Consider the following 9194-nt stretch of genomic DNA (forward strand, 5'->3'; position numbering starts at 1 on the left):
CTCACTTCCATCCCAATTTATGATACCAAGAAACTTCCTAGTTGCATAGAAGAATATGTGAATTAGGAAGAATTCAAACCTAAAGACTATGCTCCTAGACTTTTTGATTCTTGATATATTATGCAACAACTGTGTTCAGATAATGTTGCATAGATTAACATCTTCCCCTCTTAATGCTAGGTAAGTTGCATGAAGAAATCCTGTAGGGATTGAATATATCCTAGATCCATCATTTAATTTGTATCCCAAAATTTTGCAAATTATTCTTAATCCATCATCTCGAATGCTATTGACCTTCATGTTTCTACCATCAAAATATGTGTTGAGATTTGTCTCAACTATCTTGCACACATTCTTAATGTTCATTGGATTGCATCCTTCATTGTTTAAACTTGTGACCTTGTGAATTAGGTCATTATCAATACATATGATAGAATCTCCTAACCATAGATGATCATCATGTACTCTACTCAAAATTATCCCTGTCCATTCATGATTGTCAAAGTCCATGTAGAACATATGCTTAACTAGGTTAAGTTGCTCTAGGTGTCCATTTTCTAGTTTTAGTGACAAATCATTTTTACACATTTTATACAATTCCTTATGAATTTCTGTATCACCTATGCTTTCAATTTTACAATGAATATAACCTCTTATATCCTTGACATGAAGAAATTTTTTTGGAACTTATGAAAATGTTCCAATAGGCTCATCAAGAAAAGAAATAAATCGGTGTTTGTTGAAATTGTATCTAGGTCTATTACTCATATTAAAAGCTTCTTGTCTCACCATTTCTAAAAAATTATGCTCAACAAATATAGAAAATACCTTAACTTCACATATTAGGGTTTTTGACGAATTCACATGTTTGTAAACCTCTTTAACTCTTCAAAACTTTCTTTGATCTTGAATTTAGATTTTGCACAAACAAATGATGTTTTTAAATCAATTTTCATCCTTTAAATCTTTTGCAATCTATACTTTGCATTAAATGCATATCTATTACTAGTTCAGTATACTATCTCTATATAATAGAGAGGTTCTTCTTCTTATATAACCTTATCTAGACCATATCAAAAAATGCATACTTCTTTGCAGACTTCTCTAAGTTTCTAGTGTGTACTACTAATTGCACAACTTTTGATATACTTTCTAACATCAACTATCAATAATTGATGCTCTATTCCACTAAGAGTCCTTAATTCTAGTAGGAGGAGTCACAAATGATAAGTGAGTTTACTATCTTGTTAGGTATATCTTCTAGAACTATATGAGAAATTTTTGGTTCCTTTTCCTTTACAAATGATTTCTTTAACTCATTTGTATGCTCCTTCATCTCTTTCTTTAAACTATCATCATTTATTATATTGTTACTACTATAATTCTAATTCCTATTTAGGTTTCTTCTATCCATTCTGTAGAACTTTGTTGTGTGTCCAACGGTATTACATACTTGGCATATAAATACATTACTTCTTTGTTCATTCTACTTGTCATCAAGTGCTCTACAATTCCTTGCAATGTGTCCAAGATTGTTACATTTGTAACAAATAATTTGTCTTCTTTCTCCACTTTCATTGCTGTGTGATCTTCTTCTATTTCTTCCATGATTAGTGTTCCTAAAAATTCTACTATTTGCATTATCATTATCAAATTTAGGTTTCTTACAATCTACTACATAATGTCCATATCCATGACAATTATGACAATAAAATTTTTAAATAGGTTTAAAAGACTTACCTTTGCAATCATCTCCAATATGTTCAAGTTCATCACACTAGGCATGAGATTCCTTTCTATCATTTTGATTAGATTCTTTAGATTTCTTAGAGTGAACAACATTCTCCTTGTCTTTAGATGTGTCATCTATCTTGGTTATGCTTAGATCATTTTTGACCTCAAGGGTATCACGTTCTTTTCCCTTAATAGATTTCTTGGAAGATTTTCCAAGAAAGAATCCAAGTCCAATCTTGTCATAACTTGGTCTTTGTATAGATATTTGTTCTTCAATCTTTTCACTGGTGGTATATAATTTCTCAAGTTGTTGTTTGGTTTGTACCAATTCACCTTTCACAAATAATGTTGTATTTTTCTAATTCTGCATGCTCTAACTTGATAGATTCCAATTCAGATGTTACCTTGCTTAACTGGGATCTTAGATCTGCATTTTTAGCTTTTATTTCAAAGTCATTCTTTCCTCCATTTTCCTTAAGACTTAGCTTGACTTCAACTATGTTTAACTCATGTTTTAGGATCTCATTTTCTTTCTTTAAATCTTCAACATCATCATCATTGGTTTGCTCACTAGGTCCTTTTTGCTTCAGGTCATCTATCTTGTCTTTCAATTCACCAATGTAACCTTTTGCATCTTTGTATGTATCTTAAAGGGCATCTCTTTCATCAGTACGGAGATCAATCTATTCAAGTTCTCTTCAAGGTTCCTCTTCAATTGTTCCATATCCATAGGGATGTTATTCAAGCTATTAGGCCTATTTTGAATAAATATGCTCTGATACCAATTGTTAGAAATAGATAATACTAAGGGGGCGAGGGGGGGGTGTGTGAATCAATATTTTCAATCTTTCTACCCACAACTGAATTTTATTAATTACTTTTCCACATCCATAAGAAAGAGAACCAATAGTGCTAAACAAAATAAACAACCATACAAGAAGAGAAGTCATAACACCATATTTTGTTAACTAGTGAAACCTTGGCTAAGGGAAAACTCTAGTAGGGATGGAACCCATAAGATGATTCACTATATAAAGAATCTACTTAAGGATATTGACCTTGTTAGGAGTTTCTAGATCATGTACAAATGTATTCAAGAAGAGTCCACTGCCCTAACATGCAATTATACAATAAGTTCTTTAAGAGGATAAGTAACATAGAATACTAGATCACTTGTTGTACTTCATAAATCTTTTGAATATCAATTCTTCATATAAAGAGTGATTGTGCACGTATCAATCTGCATAATATCTTGCATAACCTTGCCTTGCATCATAAATCATAACATTGCATTCACTTGTCACTTGTATTTCACAACACTCACATTACTTCGCAATTGCTAGTTACCCATGTATTTCACATCATATTGCACACTAACTTCACAAAAAAAGTTCTTTAGTTATACCAAAAATATTGGTAAATTCTTTGTTAGTCAGCTCACATATCATTCTTAGAGTTGGCTCATCAAGAATTAATAATTAAACAATTATTCAAGTCGTTTAACACATTTTTCTAACATGCACTGTTCTACATTGTATCATCACTGCATCACTATTTCTTTCATAACTTGAACTTAGTTGGTCATACGAACATGTACACTAGTATACATAATTAGTATGACATCATGTATCTCTGGTTAACTATGTAAGAGAATATTCGACGAGAATATTCTGCTATCATCAAATCTATCATGCTGCTATAACACTATTTAATACTTAGACAATTTTCCTTTATGAATAATCATGACTAATCTAGAAAAAAAAAAATGTTACCATAAATGACAACCATATAACTTCCCTTATCTAATTGATTGATCATATTGCCAACAATATCTAGAACATTAAAAAATAAAACTTGCCTTTCGACCTATATTTTAACTTTTATAATGATTCAAATTTCAACTAACTTGAAATTGATAGGTTTCATCTCCCACCATATTTTTAAAAACAAATCTATTCTAACCAGAATAAAAATTATATATTATAGAAGATGACTCTCTCCTCTAGAACGTCATATAATTTTTTATTTTTTTATATGATTTAATATTTTTTTCTTTCTCAAAATTGACATCTTTTCAAGTGTTAAAATATGTTCTTGTAGAATTTTATAATCACAACACACTATATCTAATTAAAAAACTATAAACTCTATATAAGAATATTTCCCACTTTGAGTTCTAGAAAATGATGTTTATAAGTTATTAAAAAAATATCATAAAATAGTAAGAGTCATTGAAATGTCAGTTTTCTAAAATAACTATATTTCTTTAGTAATTGGATGCAAACTAGTATAAAACATGAATTTAATAGACATTTCCAATTGAAAAAGTGTGAGACCACATATAACTTAGCTAGAGTGAATTTATCTAGATTATATGTTTGGACAAAATTATTTTTTAGATAGAAATACTCAAATTTAGCCATTCTAATAAATCAGTCAGAAAGGTAACACAACTTTGTAGTTTCACCCACTTGCCCTACTGTATTGAGTCTAAGAAATAAACTCTCTCATTAGTTTCTTATATATTATCTTATCAAGAGTAATGAAAGTAGTCTATCAATCTATAATTTTTCCTCTATTTCTTGTCTTGTCTTTATTCATGATCTTGTAGGTCAACTTAAGTATTTTTTTGCCATAGTTATGGTTGTCAAATTGAGGTAGTTTGTAATTGGTTAATATATTGCATAACATTGTATAGATTCTTCTATCATATTTGTAGATGATACTATATAATAATTATGACTAGTTTAAACAAACACAAAAATGTGAACATTCAAGGACATGTCCAAGAAAAACAAAACAAGATGCATATTTTAATTTCAATTCACTAGCTTAAAACCAACATTTATTTTAAGATTTATTCATATAGAAAGCATGATGTGTGCCCCGTGCTGTGTATAATTTTGTATCAAACATCAAAGAGGCTTTCTCTGGGATTGTGCATAAAATATGTATAATGCAAATGTAGGAGAGAAGAAATCTTACCCAAATGAAGTCAGCTACTAATCTCTTCCTCATCAAATTTGTGCCTCATAGACAACAGGAAAAAATTCTAATTCTATTTTCAAATTTTGATGGAAATTTCTATTTACCATTGACTTGTTTTCCTTTAACTAGTTTCCATTCTTGCAAGGCATTTTAGTAGCCTGTGACCATGTCATCAAAATACTCTATGAGTTCCTTCTTGAAGCCTAAACAACAAAATATGAAACTTAAGGAATCGATAAAATTAGGTAGGTTGAGATTTACAAAGAGAATAGAAAAACAAAATATTCACAAGCTTTTAGAATCTAACATCTTCGGTCTTTATGTGAAAAATGATGCTGAAAAATTCACAAGACACTAACATAAAATTGAAAAACTAAAAGAATATATGGAGAGATTTAAATAGATGGTACCTACATTATATGAATTTTTCACATTCTTTGGCATTATGGCATTTCATGGTCTTGTTGGATTTTAGAGCATAACCCTACCATCTCACCTATGTATTTTCTCTAAAATCAGCAATGTCCACCTTCACATTTATAAGGTATAAATCTCTTTGTAGTAGGGAAATATTGCATTTTTCATTCTTACATACAATTGCATAGAATAATTAAGCAATCACACCTTCTCAAAAAAATAATGGTTAGATTATTAGTTTTCTCAATTCAGTGAGGATGATATGAAGATCCCCTAAATATCTTTAGATATTGAAAGATAGGTTGTCAATGGCCACAATCTCACCATATCACTATATCTATAAACAATATTTTTCCATTATGAAAGTAGTTGAGAGAAGTCATAAATCAATAGTTATTCCTTAAATCTAATTTAATGTTGTACTTTGATTGAGGCATTTTTCATGATTTTAGAAACATATGATTGCAAAATCAAATATCTAGCCTAAATTTTCTTTCTGGCACTAGTTTTCTTCTGTGACAAAGCTTCCCTTAAGAGCTCTAACTTTTAATCCCATTTCTTGGATTTATAAGGAGTAGGTTAATGCAAAGTGGAGTTATTTATTGTCCCAAAATTACCACCACAATATTTACGCATTTCATGATAGACACTATCTGAAACATGGGGAAAAATACCTAATTTGTCCATATTTTATGTAAAAATTGATACCACCACATTTGATCAATAGAATAGTAATATGTTTGGGTTAATATCTAACTATGGGTGCTTGAACAAAAAGCTATACATGTACACAAGGAAAGCCAAATAACTACTAGAATGAATTATACCAAACTACTAAAATAAATAGTCATAACTTTGATATGTGCATACTCTACACTAAATACAAACTTGCCCTATTAAAAGACCCCAACTCATGAAAAATAGGGAGTAATGGAAATGCTCAATGAAAGTTGTTGAATTTATGTTAACACAAGTTGTTGATATTATAATATGGGTGAATTTGAGTGAGGTAACCAAATTTTACTTTCAAAACTATATGTGAAAATATAAACATTAAGTACAACATGTCCAATACTTTTGTAGATATACATATTAATTAGACCAAATTTTTCTTTCAAAACCATATGTGCAAATATAAACATAAAGTAAAACATGTCCTATATTTTTTCAGATATACATATTAATTATACCAAATTTTTCTTTCAAAACCATATCTACACATATACACATTAAGTACAAAATGTCCAATAATTTTGTAGATATATTTTCCTATGAAGAATGAGCACACCTAAAAATATGAACCCATAACAAAATAATGAGAGAGTTGCTAGATTATGGTCTAAGTTCCAAAGAAAAGTTGATAAATGTAATTGTCCTTGCAAAAAGTGTAAAGGCTTGAAGAATCAAAGAATTCTAATTGCAACAACCCAACTTCATTGTAGGCAACATGGTTAGATTGAAGGGGTCATGATTTTTGTCAATTGTTGTATGTGGATTTCTGAATGGAGGAACATGGAGGTGTGAATATCCAAGTTGAGGATAACACTCCCATAGAAGAAGATGACAATGTGCTAGAAGACATGATCAAAAAAGATGGTATTGGTATAGCTGATGAAGATGCTCATGATGATGGTACTAGCACATCTAATAATGATGATGAAGATGGTCTTGATATACCTATACTAGAGAAGGCATACAAGCCCCTATACAAAGGCTTCTAAACAACTCTTCTCTCTACTATAGTGTTGTTGGTGAACTTTAAGGTTATGAATGGTTTATCCAATGTAGCAATGTCATGTATGCTAAGGTATGTCATATGTATCATCTTCAATGTTAGGATACCATTACTATTCATTATATTAATAATTCATATTATTTTTCTGTAGATTGATAGGTGAGTTTTTGTTACCATCATCAAACATTATGCCTCATTTGTACCAAGAATTATCTACCATTATGAAGTAAATTGGAATGAAGTATCAAAAAATACATGTATGTCCCAATGATCAAATTCTATATCACAAATAACATGAATTTACAACACAATGCCTTGATTATCATATTAGTAGATATTGGTCAGATCAAATAACAAATATGGTGCCTCATAAGGTTCTTTGGTACATTCCCATTATTCTATTTCTTCAATGATTATTCAAGTGCACTAGCTTGGCACAATTTATGGATTACCATGCATGCAATAGAATTCAAGATGATATTATGTGAATGCCCATAGATGGTTTTGCATTTAAAGAGATAGAAGAAACATGGCCACACTTTAAAAAAGAATTTCATAATCTCAAGCTTTCGTTAGCAGTAGACAAAATCAATCTATTTGTAGATATGAGATTTGTTTACTTAGTGTGGTATATTTTTTTTATTAACAATAACATTGCTCCTTGGACGTCCATAAGGAGGGAGCACATAATGTTGTCAATGATTATACCAGGTATTTTTTCATTTAATAGTTATCTAAATTAATTTATAAATAGTGCATGAAAATGGTCATAATAATTATGTAATTTTTTTTTTAATTCAATTACTAGGTAAGTACCAAGTTAAAGATATAATCATGTAAATTGAGCCCCTTATTGATGATTTGTTGAAGTTATCGAATGGGATGACTATGTATAACATCTCTAGACCAATAGGACAAAGACAATTTTAATTCCATGAAATGCTTGTATGGGTAATAATTGATGCCCCTATGATAACTAATTTTTGTGGTATGTTATATTATTAAGGTCACATATTTTTGGTCTATTATAGTGCTTACACACATTACTATTGCATGCTTAAGTTGCACATGATAATTGTACATTATCTTTCTAGTCTTTAGACAAAGGGAAAATTCACATGTCCAATTTATTGGAATTACAATAGGAAAAAAAAACTTCTAAGAGCGAGGGGAGTGAATCAATGCTTTAAACTTTGACCCATAAATATTCACCACACATCCATCTCACATATTCAATAAGTTAACTAAAATAGCATGTAAAGCATATACATCTAAAGCATGTAAGTAAACATTCACACATTCGTGACACAAGATATGATTACCCAGAATCCCCTCCAATGCAAAGGTAAAAGTAGGGTGGGGATGAAAACCAAAAATCTTCATTACTGTAGCAATAAAGTGTATCCAATGGAGGTTACAATTTTTGATCATAAAACATGATCTACCCTATGAAAGGTTTTTCCCTATTAAAGGATTAGAAAGGCTATTAGATCTTACCTTGTTAAAGGATTTCAACATCCTATTAGAAGTGTGCCTAGTTAAAGGACTTCAACTCACAATTAAGTAAGCACGTTGTCAAAGGATTTCAATACAACCTATTAGGACTACTCTGTTAAGAGATTTAACTAATTCACCTATTAGAATATCTCAGCAATGATTGTACAATTAGCACTCTAATGCTTGATGATAGATCACCTCTATCCTACTATGTACTTGATCCTTCTTGATAAAATGACTCTCTACTATTCATTATTTCCTTCCTCTATTCTCCTTTAATTGATTCTACAATTCAATTCAGATCATAATGCCTTGGTCACCATGAATGTCTTGGTTTTCACATACAAAACACTCCTTGATCATTAATTCATTCCCTTTCTTGCACATATGAAGTTTAGGGTTTGGCCTCCTTAAGAAGACCTAGGTGACTTAGGGTTAGGTATGAATCAACAGCTATGATTCATCCATATTGCCACTTAAACCTTCTCTTTACCTAATTGGGTGCACATAATACATAGGGATTCCAAATTGAGATTTATCCTTATGACCAAAATATCATAACCCAATCCTTAAGTCATCCCAAAAATGGTATACAATAGTAGTTTGTGCCAATAGAAACAACTATGAAAAAATTGTGTTACTCAGCATCTAAAGACCTTGTTGCTTGGCACATACTGTGACATTAATACTATCACTCAACATCTGAATGACTTAGCATTCACTTCTTGCCTAGCTCTTGAATCACTCTGCACATACTATTTTCTTAGCACTTGAGTGACTTGGAATATGAGTGACTCAAAACTCACTATTTACTTGACATGCA

Source organism: Cupressus sempervirens, chromosome 4, assembly GCF_028749045.1.
Source record: "Cupressus sempervirens isolate cs-2001-9-10 chromosome 4, ASM2874904v1, whole genome shotgun sequence".
Classification (NCBI taxonomy): domain Eukaryota; kingdom Viridiplantae; phylum Streptophyta; class Pinopsida; order Cupressales; family Cupressaceae; genus Cupressus; species Cupressus sempervirens.